Here is a 24,422-nt window from a genome sequence, read left to right on the forward strand (position 1 = left end):
TGTTGTCTCTGACACAGCCACAGCGCCCAGCTGGAACAGTCACAGGAGACTTAGACCGCACTCTTTCTACTCCAAACTCCCCTGACGACTTTCCAAGCTTTCTCCCTCTTCTACGAGCCCTGTGCGCCCAGTGGTTAAGCGTTCGGATGCTACTCGAAAGGGTGAAGGTTCGAACCCACCAACGGCTTCACGGGAGGAAGATGTGGCAGTCTGCTTTCGTAAAGGTAACAGCCTTAGAAACGCTATAGAACACTTGGACCCTGTCCTACAGGATCGCTTGAGTCAGAACCCAGACCGTCACAGAGTTCGGTTACGGCTCTCTCCTTCTTCTAGAAGCCCCGCCCCGCGGCCCTGGCGGCGCCGCCCGCGCATGCCTGGTGCTCACCCCGTCCCCTCCCACACCTCCCGTAGCCGCGTAGTTCCCAGTGGGCCCTCCGACGCTCTGGCCCCCCACCGCCGCCACGCCTCGCCCACTCGCCTGGGCCACGCGCAACACTTTGCGCCGGTGAGCCCACTTAGGGAGGCTCCGGGCAAGCGGATTGGCCGACGCGGTAGCTGCGCGGCGGGCTGAGAAACTCCGGGCGAGTCCACAGAGCCGGCTCCCGGGGAGGCTCCGGGCGCATCTCAGGTAAACGGTTTGGCCGGGATTTTGGGCGCCAGAGAGGGGTGGAGGTGGACATAGAACATCCCTGGAATTTCCAACCGGAGTCTTTTTGAAGAAAGAGAAGAGACTTCTGAGGATATGCACCCAGTGAATGTTTGTTGACCGCGCGCGGCATGGGGTGATGGGGGGCGGGTGTGTGTGTGTGTGTGTGCGGGTGTGTGTAGTGTGTGTGTGTGTGTGTAGTGTGTGTGTGTAGTGTGTGTGTGTGTGTGTGTGATGCCAGACAACTCGTTAGGGGAGCGATTTCGGCACCTTTCCCTGTTTCAGCAGCTGAGCACTTACTTAAAAGTGTCGTTTTTGGTTTGTGTTTTCCTTAAATTGCAGTTGGAGGGTTCCCATGCTGGCACAACCTCTGATTGACCCTGTGCCCTTGAAGGAGTTACTTAATCGTTTTATATTTCAGTTCTCTCACTTTCCAGTTTGTGCAAAGAAAGTGGTGTTTCTTTAGGTACGTCAGCCAGGCTGTACAAAGATACTGTTCGGTTTTTTTGGTTCATAATATCTGCGGGCCCAAATTTCTGACTGAAAGGTGACACCATCTAGCAGTGTTTGTTAAGTACTTTAAGCTCCTTGCATGGAAGGGACTGGATAAACATAAAATAGCGGCATTATTAGACAAGGATAGTAGAAAAAAGTTTCCCACAACTAAGTCTTTTTGAAAAGCTCCTTTGAGCTTTTTACGCAAATTAAATCATGGAGTTAATAGATAAAGTTAAGTCAAAACAAGGGGCCAAACAAAACCTTCCAAGGAGTGAGGTGAGAGGGGAACTCTCACCTCACTCTTCCCATAACTTTATCACAGCGTATAGCTTGTCAGAATTTCTCCTTGGGATTTGATATGAAACTAACCTAAAATGACGTTTATATAATCATTTGGGTATCCTATGGGGTTAAAACCAAAAAAACCAAACCAGTTGCTCTAGAGGTGATTCCTATGCAGTAATATGGCACTGTTTTTTTTTTAATATACCAATGAAACTAAAAGGTGACTTTTTATGTCCCCCCACCCCCCAAAAAAACCAAACAAACCAAACCCATTGCCGTAAAGTCGATTCCAACTCATAGCAACCCTATAGGACAGGGTAGAACTGCCCTATAGGATTTCCAAGGAGTGCTTGGTGGATTTGAACTGCCGACCTTTTGGGTAGCAGCTGTAGCTCTTAACCACTGTGCCACCAGTGTTTAATTTTCTATGTAAGGTAATAGGAATTAAGATATCTTCTTGGTAAGAGGTATTGATAGCAGATAAGGAAAGTGAATGGAGAGATGTAGACAGTTTTCCACTCCTGGGCACAGAGTATATACAAATTTTTTTTAGTGTGTTACTTTTTTAATTTAAGTAGGACCTAGATACAGAAGAGCCCTGGTGGCACAGTGGTTAAGCGTTCAGCTACTAGCCAAAAGGCCTGCAGTTCAAATCCACCAGCCACTCCTTGGAAATCATATGGGGCAGTTCTACCAAACCAAAACCAAAGCCATTGCCGTCGAGTTGATTCTGACTCATAGCGATCCTATAGGACAGAGTAGAACTGACTTATAGAGTTTCCAAGGAGCACCTGGCAGATTGGAACTGCGGACCCTTTGGTTAGAAGCTGTAGCACTTAACCACTATGCCACCAGGCTTCCACTTTGTCCTATAAAATTTGTCCTATAGGGCCCCAATAAGTCGGAATGGATTGGAAGGCAATGGATTTGTTTGTTTGTTTTTTGGATACATGCAGAAGAGTCCCTGGGTGGCGCAAATGATTAAGTGCACCACTCTACCTGAAAGATGGAAGGTTCAAACCCACCCAGAGGCACCTTGGAAGAAAGGCCTGGCAGTCTGCTTCCAAAAGGTCACAGCCTTGAAAACCCTGTGGAACATAGTTCTACTCTGAAACCTATAAGATTGCCACAAGTTGGAATTGACTCAAAGGCAACTGGTTTTTTTTTTGTTTGTTTACATACAGAAAAGTATATGAGTCATAAATGTACATTATAGGTCATTGAATTTTCACAAAATACACATATCCATGTAACCGGTACTTAGTTAAAAAAAAGAACCTTACTTGTATCCTAGAATGTCTACTCCTGACCTCTTTCCAAAGATAACCATTATCCCAACTTCTAACATTACCTTTTGTTCACTTTATATAAACACAGTCATACAATCCTTTGTGTCTGGCTGCTTCTGCTCAGTATTGTATTTGTGAGATTCATACAAGTTATGTCATATGTCTGTAGTTGGTTCTTCTTATCGTGTATAGTATTCCATCTAGTTTTTGGCTATTACCAATAGGCCTGCTGTGCACATTTTTATAAGTATTTTGGTGAATATATGTATACATTTTTTGTTGGGTAAAATGGCTATATTATAGGATGTGCAAATGTTTATTTCTGCCATATACTACCAAAAAGTTTTTCAAATAGGTTGTTTCCATTTACACCACTACTGCAGTACTACTCCAAATTTTTGCAACACTTCGCACTGTCTTTTTCATTTTAGCCATTCTGGTGAGTATATTGTGACATTACATTGGGGCTTTAATTTGCATTTCCCTAATGACCACTAACATTGATCACCTCTTCATATGTTTATTGACCATGCGTATATCCTCTATTGCAGGGGTCAACAAACTTCATCTGTAAAGGGCCAAATACTTAACAGCCCTTTAAAAATGTAAACACCATTCTTAGCTTATGGGCTGTACAAAATCAGACCAAGGGCTGAATTTGGACTGTGGGTCATAATAGTTTGCAGACCCCTGGTCTGATGAAAAGTACCTGGTCAATGTTTTGCCCATTGGTTGATGGTGAAATTATTAACTGGCAAGTGCTATACTGGAAAAGTGCAGATACATCATAGTATTAAGCAGCAGATGTGGTAATGTTTTGGAGTTGAATTTCAGACCTCTAAACTCTTTGATCAATTTTACCTCAAGGCTAATTAAATAGCTGTTTGAGACTTAGCCGAAGTGTTCTTACTGTGCTTACTTTGTTTTATCCCTTTAAATCTGAAGAAAAAAAGAGACTGAAGAGGTAAGAAAAGGAAGGAAATACAACTCTCCTTTGATATTAGGTAAGAGGCTAGGAAACGGGCTCCTGCAGTGCAAATATCCAGACAGTTCTGGATACTTTGAATAAGTGGAGTATAAAAATACTTTACAAACCTTTGAGATGCATATTGTCTTTTGAGCTGTTCCATCATGGGATGGCCTGACTGAAAATTTTATCTACATGATTGAATGTAGATATGACATGGGAGTTAACAGCCAATGGCTTGGGCCATGAAACTTAACAGTGGACTCCCTACCCAGGGTAGAGATCCTCTTTTACGTAAAAGTCCTCTGTTTTTCACTAAGTACCATAAAAAAATTTCCTCGAGTACTATCTCAGCCCATGACTGATGTAAACATTTCTACCTAACAATTTCTCATTCTTGAGTGCCTGGGTAGTGCTGATGGTTAAGTGTTCAGCTGTTAAGTAAAAGGCTGGTAGTTCGAGTTCATTCAGAGGTTCCTCAGAAGAAAGGCTGGGTGATCTGCTTCCAAAAGGACAGCCATTAAAAGCCCTATGGAGCACAGTTCTCAAGCACATGGGGTCACCATGAGTTGGACTCTGCAGCAACTGGTTGGTTCTTATTCCTAGGTGGTTTATACAAGTGAATTTAGGTGAATACTTAGATATATGCTTATATTAAGGAGTGACTGGGGGCAGTCACCATCAAATGACCCTTTCTTTGAGATGGATAATTGATTTTTTCAGTCTTACTTGAAGTGTTATCAGAGCCCTGGTAGAGTGGTAGTTAAGAGCTCAGCTGCTAACCGAAAGGTCACCGGTTTGAATCCACCAGCTGCTCTTTAGAAACCCTGTGGGGCTGTTTTACTCTGTCCTGTGGGGTCACTATGAGTCAGAATCAACTCCATGGGTTTGGTTTTTAAGTGTTATGCAAACACAACTTTAAGATAAGCCATTAGGTCCCACTTCTCCCAACCCATTGCTATCCTTAAGCACTTACTATATAAAACTTTTTAATCCAGTACTGTGTTTCGATACAGATGTATATAGATATATGTATCTATACTTATACTTGGAAACCCTGGTGGCCTAGTGGTTAAGAGCTATGGCTGCTAAGCAAAAGTTCAGCAGGTCGAATCCACCAGGATCTCCTTGGAAGCCCTATGGAGCAGTTCTGCTCTGTCTTACAGGATCACTATGAGTTGGAATCGACTTGATGGGAACGGGTTTGGTTTTTTGGTTTTTTATACTTATACCAACACACATACATAAACATTTTGACTAATACATACACCCTTCTGCTTTATAATTGCCACACAAAACAATCATTAGAAAAAAAAAAATCAAAGTTTTAGTATCTGCAGGAGAACCTGGAACCAATCCCCTGCAGATACTAAGGTACGACTGTACTAAAATTTGTTTATCCATTCATGCATTGATAGACATTTGGGTTGTTTCCACCTTTTAGTCACTATGAATAATGTTGCTATAAATACTTGTATACAAGTTTTTGTTTGAATACTTGTTTTCACTTTTCTTTGGTATATAGGAAGAAGTGGAATTGCTAAGTCGTATGGTCATTCTGTGGAGCCCCGGTAGTGCAGTGGGTTAAAGTGCTTGGCTGCTAACCAAAGGTTGGCAGTTTGAACCCACCAGCTGCTCTGTAGGAGAAAGATGTGACAGTTTGCTTCCATAAAGATTTATAGCCTTGGAAACACTATGGGACAGTTTTTCTCTGTCCTATAGGGTCACTATGAATCGGAATCTATTTAAGGGCAATGGATTTGGTTTTTTTTGTATGGTCATTCTATGTTTAACTTTTTGAGAAAATGCCAAACTTTCCACAGTGTCTGCACCATTTTACATTGACACCAGCAATTTATGAGGGTTCCTGTTTCTCCACATCTTTACCAACACTTGTTATTTTCCATTTTCTTGATGAAAACTATCCTGTTATTGTTGTTAGCCGTTGAGTCAGTCTCTGACTGATGTTAACCCTATGCACAACAGAATTAAACTGCCTGGTCCTGCACCATCCCCATAATCAGTTACAGATCAGACCGTTGTGATCCATAGGATTTTCATTGGGTGATTTTTGGAAGTAGATTGCCGGGCTTTTTTTTCTAGTTTTTTTTTTTTAGTCTAGTCATTCCACAGAAACCTGTTCAGCATCGTAGCAATGCACAGACCACCCCTGATAGACCAGTGGTGGTTGCACATGAAATGCACTGGATGGGAATTGAACCAAAGTCTTCCGCATGGAAGGCAAAAGTTCTACCACTGAGCCACCAATATCCCCAAAGCCATTCTAAACCCATTACCATCAAGGTGATTCTGACTGATAGTGACCCTCATAGGATGGAGTGGAACTGCGCCATATAGTTTCAAGGGCTGTAATCTTTACAGAAGCAGACTGCCACATATTTCTCCTGCAGCGTGGCTGGTGGTTTCGAACCTTTTGATTAGCAGCTGAGTGCTTTATCCACTGTACCACCAGGGCTCCTTAAAGCCATCTTAGTTGGTTTAAAATGATACCTCACTGAGGTTTTCATTTGCATAATGATGTTGAACATCATTACATGTGCTTATTGGTCGTCTGTATATCTTCTTTGGAGAAATCACCCTTTGCCTGTTTTTTAATTGAGTTATTTGGCTTTTTTGTTGTTGTTGTTGAGTTGTGAGAGTGCTTTGTATATTCTGGATATTAAATCCTTAACAGATACATGATCCGCAAATATTTTTTCCCGTTGTGTAGGTTTCTTTTCACGTTCTTGATAATTTTCTTAAAGCTCAAAAATTTTTTAATTTTGATGAAGTCCAATTTCTCTGTTTTTTTCTTTTGGTGCTTGGGCTTTTATTGTCAAATTGAAGAATCTATTGCCAAATCTGAGGTCATGAAGATTTACTTCTATGTTTTTTCTAAGACTTTTATAGGTTTAGCTCTTATTTTTAGGCCACTGATCCATTTTGGGTTAATTTTTGTATATGGTATGAGTTAAGGGTCCACCTTCATTCTTTTACATATGGTTATCCAGTTCTCCCAGCACCATTTGTTGAAGAAACTATTCTCTCCCCATTGAATGGTCTTGGCTACCTTGTCAAAAATCAATTGACCACAGATATTTGGGTTTATATCTGGGCTCATGATTCTAGTCCATTGATCTATCTCTCTGCTTGCGCCGGTACCGCACTGTTTTAATGACTTTTGTAGTAAGTTTTGAAATTGGAATGTGTGAATCCTCCTACTTTGTTCTTTGTTTTCAAGATCGTTTTGGCTATTCTGAGCCGCTTGCACTTCATATGAATTTTAGAATCAGCTTGTCAGTTTCTTCAAAGAATTTAGCTGAGGTTCTGATAGGAGCTGCATTGAATATGTAGCTCATCTTGGGCAATATTGTCATCTTAGCAATGATATGTCTTCTGATCCAGGAACATGACATGTTTTCATTTATATAATTCTACTTTAATTCCTTTCAACAGTGTTTTAGAGTTTTCACAGCATAAGTTGTGTACTGCTTTTGTTAAACTTATTTCTGAGTATTTTATTGTTTTTGATGCTGTTGTAAATGGAATTGATTTCTTAATATAATTTTTGGATTGTTCATTGCAAATGTGTAGACATACAAATGATTTTTGTATATTCATCTTGTATTCTGCAACCTTGCTGAACTCATTTATTAGTTCTTATAGTTTTCTAGTGGATTCCTTAGATTTTTATCATTTCATCTGTCCATAGAGATAGTTTTACTTCTCTCTTTCCAACCTGGATGACTGTTATTTGTTTTTTCATACCTAATTGCACAGTGCAGTGGTTAAGCACTTGGCTGCTAACCAAAAGGTCTGTAGTTGGAACCCACCAGCTGCACCACAGGAGAAAGCTGTGGCAGTCTGCTTACTTAAAGATTACGAGCTTAGAAACGCTATGGGGCAGTTCTACTCTGTCCTGTAGAGTCGCTGGGAATTGGAATTGACTCAAGGCAACAGATAATTGCTCTGGCTAGAACCTCTAGTAAGTACCGTGTTAAATAGAAGTGGCAAGAGCAGACATCCTTGTCTTGTTTTGATCTTAGTGGGAAAGCATCCAGTCTTTCACAGTTAAATATGATGTTAGCTGTGGGTTTTTCATAGATGCCCATTATCAAGTTAAGGAAGTTCTCTTCCTAGTTTGTTGAGTGTCATAAAAAAATGTTGGATTTTTGTTAGTTTTTGTGCTGAAATTTTCATCTGATTCTCCTATTGATATGATACATTAATTAAAAGAAATTAAACTGATGTTGCATTTCTAGGGCAAATTCCGCTTGTTGTATAGTCTTTTTTTTTTTAAATATGTTGCTGGATTCAGTTTGTATTGTGTCGAGGATTTTTGCATCCATATTTCATAAGAGATATTAGTCTGTAGTTTTTTTTGTGATTTTTTTGTCTGATTTTAGTGTCAGGGTAATACTGGCCTCATATAATAACTTGGCAGGTATTCCCTCCTATATTTTTTGGAAGAGTTTATTAAGAATTAGCATTAATTCTTCAATTGTTTGGTAGAATTTAGAAGTAATATGATCTGGGAATGGGCTTTTTTTGTAGGTTGTTTTTTGTTTACTAATTCAGTCTCTTTAATTGTTATAGATCTATTTAGATTGTCCATTTATTCTTGGGTCAATTTTCATAGTTTGTGTCTTTCTAGGAATTTGTCCATTTCATCTAGCTATCTAAATGGCTGGCTTACAATTGTACACAGCTTTCTTTGATGGTATTTTTTCTTTCTTTAAGGCCTGTAGGAATGTCCTCTCTTTAACTTCTGATTCTAGAAATTTTTCTTGGTAAGTTTGGCCAAAGGTTTGTCAATTTTGTTTATCTTTTCAAAGAAACAGCTTTTGGTTTCATTGGTTTTTTTCTTTTCTCTGTTTCATTAATTTCTTCTCTAATCTATATTATTTCCTTCCTTCTGCTTGCTTTAGATTTAGTTTGCTCTTCTTTTTCCAGTGTCATAAGGTAGATGGTTAGGTTTTTCTTCTTTCTTAATATAGGTATTTATATTTCTAAATTTCCCTGATTATTCTTTTAGCTGTATCCTATAAATTTTGGTATGTTCTGTCCTCATTTTCATTAATCTCAAAGTATTTTCTGATTTATGGACCCATTGGTTTTTTTTTAGGAATGTGTTAATTTTCACATATTTGTGGTCTTTCCCATTTTTTTCCTGCTGTTGATTTCTAACCTCATTTCATTGTGGTTGAAGAACATACTTTGTGTTATTTCTAATCTTTTATTGAAGTTAGTTTTGTGATCTGGCATATGGACTGTACAGGAGAATGTTCCATGTTTACTTGAGAAGAATATATATTCTGTTGTTATTGGGTGGAGTGTCCTGTAGATGACTGTTAGGTCAAGTCGATTTATAGTGTTTCAAGTCTTCTATTTTCTTATTGATCTTTTGTCTGGGTGTTCTATCCATTATTGAAAGTAGGGTATTGAGATCTCCAACTTTTATGAAAAAGGTTGCAAAAATATTTATGTACAAGTTTTTGTTTGAACACCTATTTTTATTTCTTTTGGCATTATACCAGGAGTAGAATTTCTGGGTCATTTGATAATTCTATATCTAACTTGTTGAGGAAACTCCAAACTGTGTTCCACAGAGGCTAAACAGTTCCCACCAGAAACACACAAGGGTTCCATCTTCTCCGTATCCTTGCCAATACTTATCTTCTGTTTGTTTTTTATTTTTGTTATTTTTTCATCATAGTTATCCTAGTGGGAAGGAGTCCCTGGGGTGGCACAAATGGTTAAGCACTCAACTACTAGCCAAAAGTTTGGCAGTTTGAAACTACCCAGAGGAGCTTTGGAAGACAGGCCTGCTGGTGATCTGCTTCCAAAAGGTCACGGCTTTGAAAACCCAATGAAACAGTTCTACTCTGCATATATGGGATCACCATGAGTTGGCATCAATCCATGGCAACTGACAACAGCACTAATCCTAATGGGTTTAAAATTGTATCTCATTGTGGTTTTGATTTGCATTTCTCTGGTGATTAATGTTATTGAGCATCTTTTCGTGTACCTGTTGGCGGTTGTATATCTTCTTCAGGGAAATGTGTATTCAAGTCCTTTGCCCAGCTTTTAATTAGGTTGTATCTGAGTTTCCTAGTGCTGCTATAACAGAAATACCACAAGCGGGTGACTTTGGTAAGCAGAGATTTATTTTCCCACAGTTTAGAAGGCTAGAAGTTGGAGTCTAGAAGTCAGAATTCAGGGTGTCAAGTCAAGGGGTAGGCTCTTTCTGCTCTGGGAAAAGATCTTTGTTTCAATTTCTGTTCCTAGGTTCCCTGGCTGTTTTCATGTGGCATCTGTCTTCCCAGTTTGTCCTTGCTTTCTTCTGTGCCTAATCTGCTCTTTTTATATCTCAGAAGTGATTAGGTATAAGACACACTCTACACCAGTGTGGCCTCAGTAACATAACAGAGAAAACCCTGTTTCCAAATGGGATTATATCTGCAAGCACAGGGGTTAGAATTCCAATACATTTTTTTTTTTTTTTTTTGGGAGGGAGGACACAATTTAATCCGTAACAGGTGGTTTGTCTTTTTTATTGTTTTTGCCTTCATTTTTAAAGGAAATTTTACTCAGTTTAAAATTTTTGTTTGGAGGGTAGTAGTTTGTACCCACAGCACTCTAAAGATATCATTCTCTGGCTGCCATGCTAATATCTTTTTGTGTTGAGAAGTTAGTTTTTCATCTGTTTTTTCTTTTGATGCCTTTATTTTTTTCTGACTGCTTTCAAGATTTTTTTTTCCTTTTTTTAAAAAATATAACATCCTGTGGAGGAGTCCCTGTGTGGTGAAAACTGTTAAGCACTTGTCTATTAACCAAAAAGTTGGCAGTTCAAATCCACCCAGAAGCACCTCAGAGGAAAGGCAGGACAATCCCACTTTCAAAATATCTCAACTATTGAAAACCCTACGGAGCACAGTTTTACTCTGAAAAACGTAAGGTCACCATGAGTCAGGATCAACTCAATGGGATCTGGTTTGATTTTTAGATAACATCCTGGTAATGGAGTTTTTTTTTTTTTTCCCTGTTGGAAGATTTTTAAACTATGGATTTAATTGCTTTAATAGGTATAGGACAACTCTAGTTATGTATTTCTTATTGAGTTACCTTTGGTAAATTGTGTCTATCAAAGAATTTGTCCTTTTTATCTAAGCTGTCAAATTTATGGTATGATTTAAGATCTGAGGAAAGCATTTTGCAGTAGACTGCTGGCCTAACAGTTGGTGGTTTGAGCCTACCCAACTGCTTCATGGGAGAAAGGCCTGGAGAGGTGCTTCTGTAAAGATTACAACCGAGAAAGCCTATGGAGCAGTTCTACTCTTCAACACATGGGATCACCATGAGTTGGGGGCCAACTCAACGGCAGCTAACAACAACAAGATCATGTAATTTTATATTAAGGTATGAGGGCATTAGTGTTCATCACATAATTAGAAAATTTTTGCAATGTTAGTTTAGTTCTTCTATGAAATTTGAACAGTAATTTCTTACAGGTATTTTAATTTGGGTATTGAAATGCTGTTTTGCTTTGTGTCAACTGTGTACATGTAACCGAAAAATCATTTAAACATTTAAAGTCCTTTTTAATGAAGTATATTCTGAAGTGTGGCAGATGACTTCTTTAAGCAGTGTGTCTTGATAATAATTAGTACTTTAATACTTCTTTTATCTTGTAAATTGAATGTAAATTGATACTATCTTTCATTTATGTCAGACAGCTTATTGACAGCATGGGAGCTACAGATATTGTGTGTTAAGGCTTATGATATCCCAAAGTAGAGCATTTTATTCAGTGGCATGAGCTGGCACAGTGTGCAAGATTATTCTGATTCATTTGGGTAAGTGAACTTCAGCTTAGGAAGTTCATGTAGAAAAATTCACTGTCTGGGCTTCTTTGTGATTCTTTATTGGTAAGGAACTGTTTAGGATTGCATCGTCCTAATTTCTATTGTCTTTATTTCATGTAGGTGATTAATTTTCATCTTAATTTAGATTAAAATCTCTGTACATTTCTTTAAAAGCCTATTTAAAAAATCATTGTGTAAAACATATATAACAAAACATTTGCCATTTTAACCATTTTTAAGGGTATAATTCAGTGACATTGGTTACATTTACTTTGTTGTGTAACCATCACCACTATCCATTTGCAAATGTTTTTCATCACCCTAATCAGAAACTCAGAACTGCTTAATTAATACCTCCCCATTTCTCCTTCCCCTCACTTTACTTCCTGGTAACCACTAATAAACTTTGGTCTCTATGCGTTTGTCTATTCTAGATAGTTCATATAAGTATGATCTTATAATATTTGTCCTTCTGTGGCTGATTTATTTCATTCAGCATGTTTTCAGGGCTCATCCGTGTTATAGCATGTATCAAAACTTTATTTCTTTTTATGACTGAATAACGTTCCATTGTGTGAATATACTCCATTTGTTTATCCGTTCATCTGTTGGTAACCACTTGTATTATCTCCACCTTGTGGTTATTGTGAATAACGCTGCGGTGAACATATGTGTAAAAGTATTTGTCTGAGTTCTTGCTTTCAAGTCTTTTGGGTATATACTTGAAGTGCAAGTGCTAGGTCATATGGTAGTTCTCATATTTAACTTTTTGAAGAATGCCAAACTTTTCCATGTGGCTCCACCATTTTACAATCCCACCAGCAGTGAATGAGGATTCCAGTTTATCCACATCCTCACCAACACTTGTTATTTACTGTTTTTCTGATAATAACCATTTTAGTGGGGGTAAAGTGGTATTACATTGTGGGTTTTGATTTACATTTCCATAGAGACTGATGATGTTCAACATCTTTTCGTGTGTTTATTGATCATATGTATGTTTTTTTTTTTTTTTTGGTGAAATGTCTATTCAAGTCTTTTGCCTATCTTTTGATTGGGTTCTTTTGTCTTTATGTTGTTGAGTACAAAAAAAAAAACAAAAAACCCAACCCGTTGCCATTGAGTCATCATTTTATATTAAATCATTAATAATATTTAATATAAAATGATGACCGACCCTTTATATATTTGGATATTAAACCCTTATAGATATATGGAGCCCTGGTGGTACAGTGGTTAGAACACTCAGCTGCGAACCGGAAGTTAGGCATTTTGAACCCACCAGGCACTCTGTGGGAGAAGGATGTGGCAATCTGCTTCTGTAAAGATTTACAGCTTTGGAAACCCTATGGAGCAGTTCTTCTGTGTCCTGCAGGGTCACTATGAGCTGGAATCGACTCGATGGCAGTAGGTTTGGTTTGTAGGTTCAGATATATGGTCTCCAAATATTTTCTCCCATTTTGTAGGTTGTCCCTTCACTTTGTTGATAGAGCTCTTTGATACACAAAAGTTTTTAATGAAGTTTCTATTTTATCTATTTTGTCTTTTCGTTGCTTATGCGTTTGGTATTATTTGTAAGAGTCCATCATTGAAAACTAGGCTCTGAAGCATTACCCCTATGCTTTATTTTAAAAATTTTATGGTTTTAGTTCACACATTTAGGTTGTTGATCCATTTTGAGTCAATTTTTGTATATGGTGTGAGGTATGAGTCCAGCTTCATTCTTTTACATGTAGAGATCTGGTTGCCCCAGCACTGTCTATTGAAGGGACTGATTCTTTCCCCATTGAATGAACTTAGCACCCTTGTTGAAAATCAGTTGACCATAGATGTATGGGTTTACTTCTGGAGTCTCAATTATATTCCATTGGTCTCTGCGTTTATTCTTATGCCGGTACCAGACTGTTTCGATTAGTGTATCTTTATAGTACGTTTTGAAATTGGGACGTATGAGACCTCCTACTTATTTTTTTTTTTTTTGCCTTGGCTAATTGGGGCTTTGACTATTTGGGGCCTCTTGCAATTCCATATAAATTTGAGAATTGACTTTTTCTTTAAAGAAAGCTTTTGGAATTTTGATAGGGATTGCGTTGAATCTATAGATTGCCTTGGGTAGTATTGACATCTTGACAGTATTAAATCTTCCACTCCATGAACACAGGATATCTTTCCATTCTAAGTGCCTATGTTTTTGTTTAACACTTTCGAATGATAATTTTATATTTAAAAAAAATTTTGTTACATGGATACTGTTTGGTTCTGGAAGCTCAAGGTCTAGATGTAAATGTACCTTAAAAATTAGAGAAATTGGGGGGCCAAGATGGCGGACTAGGTGGACGCTACCGCGGATCCCTCTTGCAACAAAGACTCGGAAAAACAAGGGAATCGATCACATACATAACAATCTACGAACTCTGAACAACAAGCACAGACTTAGAGACGGAAAACGAACAAATACGGGCAGACAGCGACTGTTTTCAGGACTAGGAGCCAGCGCACCAGCTGACTACTTGGAAAATCTAGTTTCCCAGTGATGGCTCGGAGACAGCAGTCCATATCAAACCACATAAAGAAACAGACCATGACAGCTTCTCCAACCCCCCAAACAAAAGAATCAAAATCTTTCCCAAATGAAGATACAATCCTGGAATTATCAGATACAGAATATAAAAACTAATTTACAGAATGCTTAAAGATATCACAAATGAAATTAGGATAAATGCAGAAAAAGCCAAGGAACACACTGATAAAACTGTTGAAGAACTCAAAAAGATTATTCAAGAACATAGTGGAAAAATTAACAAGTTGCAAGAATCCATAGAGAGACAGCATGTAGAAATCCAAAAGATTAACAATAAAATTACAGAATTTGACAACGCAATAGAAAGTCAGAGGAGCAGACTCGAGCAATTAGAATGTAGACTGGGACTTCTGGAGGACCAGGGAAACAACACCAACATAGCTGAAAAAAAATCAGATAAAAGAATTTAAAAAAATGAAGAAACCCTAAGAATCATGTGGGACTCTATCAAGAAGGATAACTTGCGAGTAATTGGAGTCCCAGAACAGGGAGGGGGGACAGAAAACACAGAGAAAATAGTTGAAGAACTCCTGACACAAAACTTCCCTGACATCATGAAAGAAGAAAGGATATCTATCCAAGATGCTCATCGAACCCCATTTAAGATTGATCCAAAAAGAAAAACACCAAGACACATCATCATCAAACTTGCCAAAACCAAAGACAAACAGAAAATTTTAAAAGCAGCCAGGGAGAAAAGAAAGGTTTCCTTCAAGGGAGAATCAATAAGAATAAGTTCAGACTACTCAGCAGAAACCATGCAGGCAAGAAGGGAATGGGACGACATATACAGAGCACTAAACGAGAAAAACTGCCAACCAAGGATCATATATCCAGCAAAACTCTCTCTGAAATATGAAGAAGAAATTAAGATATTTACAGATAAACACAAGTTTAGAGAATTTGCAAAAACTAAACCAAGACTGCAAGAAATGCTAAAGGAGATTGTTTGGCCGGATGACCAATAATATCAGGTACCAGCACAATACAAGGTCACAAAACAGAACGTCCTGATATCAACGCAACTCAAACAGGGAAAGCACAAAAACAAACAAATTAAGACTAATTCTAAAAAATAAATAAATAAACAAAATAATACACACAACAGGAAATCATGGAAATCAATAGATAAACGATCAAAATAATCAAAAAGAGGGACTAAATATAGGAGGCATTGAACTGCCAGATGGAGAGTGATACAAGGCGAAATAGAAGGATACAAGTTAGGTTTTTACTTAGAAAAATAGGGGTAAATAAAAAGGTAACCACAAAACGGAATATCAATCCCATAACTCAAGAAAAAAGCCAAGAAAAACGTAACGACTCAATAAACACAAAGTTAAACATTATGAAAATGAGGATCTCACAAGCTACTAAGAAAAACGTCTCAGCACAAAAAAGCATGTGGAAAAATGAAATGGCCAACAACACACATGAAAAGGCATCAAAATGACAGCACTAAAAACTTACTTATCTATAATTACACTGAATGTAAATGGACTAAATGCACCAATAAAGAGACAGAGAGTCACGGACTGGATAAAAAACACGATCCATCTATATGCTGCCTACAAGAGACACACCTTAGACTTAGAGACACAAACAAACTAAAACTCAAAGGATGGAAAAAAATATATCAAGCAAACAATAAGCAAAAAAGAAGAGGAGTAGCAATAATAATTTCTGACAAAATAGACTTTAGACTTAAATCCGCCACAAAGGATAAAGAAGGACACTATATAATGATAAAAGGGACAATTGATCAGGAAGACATAACCATATTAAATATTTACGCACCTAATGACAGGGCTGCAAGATACATAAATCAAATTTTAACAGAATTGAAAAGTGAGATAGACACCTCCACGTATATAGTAGGAGACTTCAACACACCACTTTCGGAGAAGGACAGGACATCCAGTAAGAAGCTCAATAGAGACACGGAAGACCTACTTACAACAATCAACCAACTTGACCTCATTGACTTATACAGAACTCTCCACCCAACTGCTGCAAAATATACTTTTTTTTCTAGCGCACATGGAACATTCTCTAGAATAGACCACATATTAGGGCATAAAACAAATCTTTCCAGAATCCAAAACATCGAAATATTACAAAGCATCTTCTCAGACCACAAGGCAATGAAGCTAGAAATCAATAACAGAAAAACTAGGGAAAAGAAATCAAATACTTGGAAAATGAACAATACCCTCCTGAAAAAAGACTGGGTTATAGAAGACATCAAGGAGGGAATAAGGAAATTCTTAGAAAGCAACGAGAATGAAAATACTTCCTATCAAAACCTCTGGGACACAGCAAAAGCAGTGCTCAGAGGCCAATTTATATCGATAAATGCACACATACAAAAAGAAGAAAGAGACAAAATCAGAGACCTGTCCCGACAACTTGAGCAAATAGAAAGTGAGCAACAAAAGAATCCATCAGGCACCCGAAGAAAACAAATAATAAAAATTAGAGCTGAACTAAATGAATTAGAGAACAGAAAAACAATTGAAAGAATCAACAAAGCCAAAAGCTGGTTCTTTGAAAAAATTAACAAAATTGATAAACCATTGGCTAGACTGACTAAAGAAAAACAGGAAAGGAAACAAATAACCCGAATAAGAAACGAGAAGGACCACATCACAACAGAACCAAATGAAATCAAAAGAATCATATCAGATTACTACATAAAATTGTACTCTAACAAATTTGAAAACCTAGAAGAAATGGATAAATTCTTGGAACAATACTACTTACCTAAACTAACACATTCAGAAGTAGAACAACTAAATAGACCCATAACAAAAAAAGAGATTGAAACGGTAATCAAAAAACTCCCAACAAAAAAAAGTCCTGGCCCAGATGGCTTCACTGCAGAGTTCTACCAAACCTTCAGGGAAGACTTAACACCATTACTATTGAAGGTATTTCAAAGTATAGAAAAAGACGGAATACTACCCAACTCATTCTATGAAGCTACCATCTCCCTGATACCAAAACCAGGTAAAGACATTACAAAAAAAGAAAATTTTAGACCTATATCCCTCATGAACATAGATGCAAAAATCCTTAATAAAATTCTAGCCAATAGAATCCAACAACACATCAAAAAAATAATTCACCCTGATCAAGTGGGATTTATACCAGGTATGCAAGGCTGGTTTAATATCAGAAAAACCATTAATGTAATCCATCACATAAATAAAACAAAAGACAAAAACCACATGATCTTATCAATTGATGCAGAAAAGGCATTTGACAAAGTCCAACACCCATTTATGATAAAAACTCTCACCAAAATAGGAATTGAAGGAAAATTCCTCAACATAATAAAGGGCATATATGCAAAGCCGACGGCCAATATCACTCTAAATGGAGAGAACCTGAAAGCATTTCCCTTGAGAACGGGAACCAGACAAGGATGCCCTTTATCACCACTCTTATTCAACATCGTACTTGAAGTCCTAGCCAGAGCAATTAGGCTAGACAAAGAAATAAAGGGTATCCAGATTGGTAAGGAGGAAGTAAAGCTATCAGTATTTGCAGATGACATGATCGTATACATGGAAAACCCTAAGAAATCCTCCAGAAAACTACTGAAACTAATAGAAGAGTTTGGAAGAGTCTCAGGATATAAAATAAACATACAAAAATCACTTGGATTCCTCTACATCAACAAAAAGAACACCGAAGAGGAAATAACCAAATCAATACCATTCACAGTAGCCCCCAAGAAGATAAAATACTTAGGAATAAATCTTACCAAGGGTGTAAAAGACCTATACAAAGAAAACTATAAAACTCTGCTACAAGAAATTCAAAAGGACACACTTAAATGGAAAAACATACCCTGCTCATGGATAGGAAGACTTAACATAGTAAAAATGTCTATTCTACCAAAAGCCATTTATACATACAACGCACTTCCAATCCAAATACCAATGTCATACTTTAAGGGAATAGAGAAACAAATCACTAATTTCATATGGAAAGGAAAGAACCCCCGGATAAGCAAAACATTACTGAAAAAGAAGAAGAAAGTGGGAGGCCTCACCCTACCTGATTTCAGAACCTATTATATAGCCACAGTAGTCAAAACAGCCTGGTACTGGTACAACAACAGGCACATAGACCAATGGAACAGAATTGAGAATCCAGATATAAATCCATCCATTTATGAGCAGCTGATATTTGACAAAGGACCAGTGTCAGTCAATTGGGGAAATAATAGTCTTTTTAACAAATGGTGCTGGCATACCTGGATATCCATTTGCAAAAGAATGAAACAGGACCCATACCTCACACCATGCACAAAAACTAACTCCAAGTGGATCAAAGACCTAAACATAAAGACTAAAACGATAAAAATCATGGAAGAAAAAATAGGATCTACCCTAGGAGCCCTAATACAGGGCATAAACAGAATAAAAAACATTGCCAAAAATGATGAAGAGAAACCAGATAACTGGGAGCTCCTAAAAATCAAACACCTATGCTCATCTAAAGACTTCACCAAAAGAGTAAAAAGACCACCTACAGACTGGGAAAGAATATTCAGCTATGACATCTCAGACCAGCGCCTGATCTCTAAAATCTACATGATTCTGTCAAAACTCAACCACAAAAAGACAAACAACCCAATCAAGAAGTGGGCAAAGGATATGAACACACATTTCACTAAGGAAGATATTCAGGCAGCCAACAGATACATGAGAAAATGCTCTCGATCATTAGTCATTAGAGAAATGCAGATTAAAACTACGATGAGATTCCATCTGACACCAACTAGACTGGCATTAATTCAAAAAACACAAAATAATAAATGTTGGAGAGGCTGCGGAGAGACTGGAACTCTCATACACTGCTGGTGGGGTTGTAAAATGGTACAACCACTTTGGAAATCCATCTGGCGTTATCTTAAACAGTTAGAAATAGAACTACCATACAACCCAGAAATCCCACTCCTCGGAATATACCCTAAAAATACAAGACCCTTCACACAAACAGATATATGCACACCCATGTTTATTGCAGCTCTGTTTACAATAGCAAAAAGCTGGAAGCAACCAAGATGTCCATCAACGGACGAATGGGTAAATAAATTGTGGTATATTCACACAATGGAATACTACGCATCGATAAAGAACAATGACGAATCTCTGAAACATTTCATAACATGGAGGAATCTGGAAGGCATTATGCTGAGCGAAATGCGTCAGTTGCAAAAGGACAAATATTGTATAAGACCACTATTATAAGATCTTGAGAAATAGAAAAAACGGAAAAGAACACATACTTTTGTGGTTACAAAGGGGGGAGGGAGGGAGGGAGGGAGGGAGAGGGCTTTTTATTGATCAATCTGTAGATGGGAACTGCTTTGGGTGAAGGGAAAGACAACACTCAAAACATGGAGGGTCAGCCTAATTGGACAGGATTAAAAGTAAAGAGGTTTCCGAGATAAAATGAAAGCTTCAAAGGATAGCGAAGCAGGGGCTGGGGTCTGGGGAACTTGGTTTGAGAGGACTTCTAAATCAATGGACAAAACAATTCTATTATGAAAACACTCTGCATCCCACTTTGAATTGTGGCACCTGGGGTCCTAAATGCCAACAAGCAGCCATCTGAAATACATTAATTGGTCTCAACCCACCGGGAGCAAAGGCAAAGGAAGAACACCAAGGTCACACGACAACTAAGAACCCAAGAGACAGAAAGGGCCACTTGAACCAGAGACCTACAATATCCTGAGACCAGAAGAACTAGTTGGTGCCCGGCCACAATCGATGTCTGCCCTGTCAGGGAACACAACAGACAACTCCTGAGGGAGCAGGAGACCAATGGGATGCAGACCCCAAATTCTCATTAAAAGACCACACCTAATGGTATGATTGCGACTAGAGGAATCCCAGAGACAATGCTCCCCAGAACTTCTGATGGCACAGGACAGGAACCATCCCCGAAGACAAATCATCAGGCATGAAAAGGACTGGTCAGTGGGGGGGGGAGAGAGATACTGATGAAGAGTGAGCTAATTAAATCAGGTGGACACAGGAGAGTGTGTTGGCAACTCTTGACTGGAGGGGGGATGGGAAGATAGAGAGAGAGGGAAGAAGGTAAAATTGGCACGAAACGAGAGACTGTAAGGGCTGACTCAATAGGGGGAGAGCAAGTGGGAGAAGGGAGTAAGATGTATGTAAACCTACATGTGACAGACTGATTGGAATGGTAAATGTTCACTTGAAGCTTAATAAAAATTAAAAAAAAAAAAAAAAATTAGAGAAATTATTGCTTCGTTAAAGTTTCTTGGAATAGTTTTTTTTCTTTTTCCTGTAATATGTTTTTAATTTTAGGAAGTACTTTATGAAAACCAAACAAAAAACTGCATTGCTATTCTTTAACATACAGAACATTTAATATTAGCAGAATTTTTAAAAGCTAGCACAAAGATGTTTTTGTAGTGCTATTCATAACAGAAAATGATGTTGCCATCCAGTGGAATATTAAACAACCACTGAGATGATAGGTTGAAGAAAAATGCTTATGACATTATTGTGAAAAATTTAAGTATCTCAATTCTGTATAGAGATTAATGCACAAATGTAAATATATAAAACAAAAATGTCAAAGAAAATGTACTAAGATTTTAAGGGTATTTTATATTTTAGTGGTTAATGAAAGAATCTTTTTTTCCTCCTTTCTACTTTTGCTTTCGTATGATCTGGATTATTTTCTCTAAGGTATAGTCATTAAAAAAAAAAAAAATTTTTTTTTTTTATAGTCATTAAGGCAGGAGCCTTGTTTGCACAGTGGTTAAGAGCTTGGCTGCTATCTGAAAGGTTGGTGGTTCAAACCCACCAGTTGCCCCACAGGAGAAAGGTGTGGCAGTCTGTTTCTGTAAAGATTACAATCTTGGAAGCCCTAGGGGGCAGTTCTACTCTGTCCTGTAGGGTCACTATAAGTCTGAATTGACTCGACAGCAACGGGTAATGGGATAGTTGTTTCGGCAGTGCCTAGAAGTTGGATCTTTTTAAGTTTTGATTTTGTTATTATTGGTGATCTCTAAAAAATCATGAATTCAGCATCTTTGACTTTAATATTAGATGTGCTTTGACTTCCCCCAGTGGCACCATGGTTAAGCACTTGGCTGCTAACCCAGAGGATGACAGTTTGAGCCCACCCAGCAGCTCCATGGGAGAAAGGCCTGGTGATCCGCTTCAGTAAATATTCAGCAAACCCTGCTCTGTCACATGGGGTCACTATGAGTCAAAATCAACTTGATGACACTCACAGCAACTATAATGAGTACAGAATACAGCCAATGTATTTGTTTTTAAAAAATAAAATGATTTTGAAGCCCTTTGAGTCTTCCAAATGAGTTGTTTATGAAAGATGTGAAAGTAGTTATTTTGAAATTTTTTTTTGTTTGTTTTGGAGAAATATTAAAAAAGGGCCAGTAACTTTCTAATATCTCCTGGCTGTGTCACCTCCCCTTCTTCTTCAACCCCAGCTGTTATCTAGCCTTTCTTTTTCGTTTGTCTCTATTGTGCCTTTCCTACTTAATTTGCATTCTACTTCCAGGCTCTTCTTAGAGTGCAAGGAACTTTTGTTCAAACATTTTGACAGTTCATAAGACTTAGACCATTTTACCTCTTCACTTCAGACCTCACGAAGGACTCTTGCACTGTGCATTATTTGGTCTACTGAGAGTATGTTGTTGTTTGTTGTGTGCCATGTTAGTTATTGGGATTCTCATGGCTCTCAGATACCACTGTGCTTCTTTTTGCTCCCTTCTGTTTCCTTCTGACAGATGCTGGATATCATGCAGGTCTTATACTTGTTGGTGTTGTATTTTGGAGTTTACCTAGTGTTGTGGTACATATTTTGTTCGTGGTTTTAGCTTTACTATCCTGGTTGCTCTGTGTGGATTTATGGGGGAGTTTGCGGGAGATTCAAAAACTATGCCACCTCTATCGTAATCTTCCCAGAGTCTACATGGCTTTTTTATGTAACTTTTATTTAGTTTAAAATTTGTCCTTTTTGAAGGTATGTCCTGTTAAAGAAATATTTTTTAAATTTGTTAATGAAAGGCTGGTGGTTGCTTTTTTTTTTTTTTAATTTTAAGTCTTTATAAAGTAAAAACTGGTAACAATTACTGTCTTGGAAATTTTACTAGTTTGTGAAATCTAAAATTTTAGTGATCATTTATTACCTTAGTTCCTTAAAATAGAAAAAAAATGTGACTTACCGAAGCATGCTGAGTTAATAAATGACATCTCCTGTCTTCAGATACTCATTTCATGATTCCATAGGAATAATCCCTGAACTGGTTTTAGGAAGTGTGATGGTTAAGGTTGTATGTCAACTTGGCTGGGCCATGATTCTTAGTGGTTTGGAAATTATGTAATGATGTACTTTGGCAGTTATGTAATGATGTAATTTGGCATTTATGTAATGATGTAGTTATGTTCCATTATGTGATATCATGTAATCACCTCCATGATGTGATCTGATGTGATCAGCAAGTCATTTGCAAGGGAAGTTTCTTCGGGAATGTGGCCTGCATCCCATATATGTGGACATCCTGGCAAAGCTCACTGGCGTTTGCTTGCTCTGAATCCCACATCTATCCAGCTCATCATCATCAGACCTCCAGTTCTTGGGACTTGAGCAAGTGGCCTACCATCTTGCCTGCTGATCTTGAGATTCATCAGCCTCCATAGCCTGTAAGCCAGCAACCTACCGATCCTGGGTTCATCGGCCTCTACAGCTATGTGAGTCAGGAGAAGCTTCCAGCCGGATACCTGACATATGGACTTGGGACTTGCCAGCCTCTACAGCCACATAAGCCATTTCCTTGAGATAAATCTCTCTCTTTCTACACACACACACACACACATGCACACAAACACACACACCCCACATGTGCACACTTCACTGGTTTTGCTTCTCTAGAGAACCCAGCTGAAGACGTTTGGTACCAAGAGCGGTTCTAGAGAAACAAAATGATAAGAATGAGTTGTCTAACTTGGTTTTCAAATCTGGTTAGTCTTAAAGATGCTGATGACTTTGCTTCCGGTAGTACAGAGGGCACTGCTAATCCATGAGGTGAGGTGGCAATAGAAATATGCAAAATATTACCACCAATAGATCAAGTACTGGTGAAAGGTAAGGCTCAGGGTGATCACATGTTTGATACTTTTTTACAATTTTGTCAGAATGAGAAGTATAAGGAGGCTGGTTGGTTGGTACTACTTTTGCCAGACAAAGTGATGAAAGAAAGAAATGAGCTCAGGGCTTCAGAGTCACAGCTCAAGTGCTGCAAAAATGACCTCAGAGTTGCCACTTGCGACTTGATAGAAAGTCTTATTTCTTGTAGTAACAGAGCTGATATTGCTGAAAACAAAACCCAGAGTGTTACCGTAAGAGTGGCTGAATTACAATGCCAGTCGAGCCCCCAGCTTGGAATGGTGTCTGAAGTTAAAGTGACAGTATTGCTTGGGAAGAAATAGGATACTGAAACTTGGGAGGGGGACATATGGACAGATAATCATGAAGCTGAGCCCCTAAATTCCATTGAATCACTCCTGCCAACAGAACCAGTCCTCTCCCATCTGAAGAGATTATTCCATCTCTGTCTGCTAAGCTACCCTCCCCAGTAAAACCATTAGCCCTCCACCCCATCTGATGAGATTAATCCAACCATGTCTGAAGAGCCTTTGTCTGAGATATTGCCATGGGTACCATCTGAGCCATCGTCTGGGGAGGCATCTGAGTCATTGCCTGGGCATCATCTCAGGCAGATGCCTAAAAGGCATTGCTGAATGTTCTCAGAACACATCTCTACCACCTATTTTTGCTTCTAGACCTATATCTAGACTTAAATCCCAGGGACCCCCAAAAGGTGAAGTACAAAGTGTGACCCAGGAAGAGGTACACTACACTCCAAAAGAACTGCTTGACTTTTCTAATACGTACAAAGAGAAACCTGGGGAATATGTGTGGGTATGGGTATTAAGCGTGTGGGTTAACAGTGCAGGGAACATAAGGTTGGATCCACCGATCTTTTGCCTACCAGCCAAATGCTTAACCACTGTGCCACCAGGGCTCCAAGGTTGGATCGGAATGAGTTTATTGATAGGGCCCATTAAACTCGGATGTTTCATTCAGTGTTTCAGCTCAAGAGGTTAGGAAAGGACCTAATAGTTTATCTGGTTGGTTTGCTGAAGCATGGATTATGCAGTAGCCTACATTACTTCTAGTTGAAGACCAGACCTGCCTTCAT

At 38.3% G+C, this 24,422-nt stretch overlaps 1 protein-coding gene across 1 annotated transcript in view; it reads left to right on the top strand.

Annotated features, from left to right (window-relative positions):
* The first annotated feature begins 487 nt into the window (after positions 1–487).
* The window catches only part of MIPOL1 (mirror-image polydactyly 1), a 304,146-nt gene continuing 280,211 nt past the window's right edge, over positions 488–24,422 (top strand). The window contains exon 1 of the mRNA XM_010588600.3: positions 488–628. The gene's annotated coding sequence lies outside the window, so the exon portion shown is untranslated. The remainder of the gene's footprint in view (positions 629–24,422) is intronic.

This window comes from Loxodonta africana, chromosome 10 (assembly GCF_030014295.1).
Source record: "Loxodonta africana isolate mLoxAfr1 chromosome 10, mLoxAfr1.hap2, whole genome shotgun sequence".
Classification (NCBI taxonomy): Eukaryota; Metazoa; Chordata; class Mammalia; order Proboscidea; family Elephantidae; genus Loxodonta; species Loxodonta africana.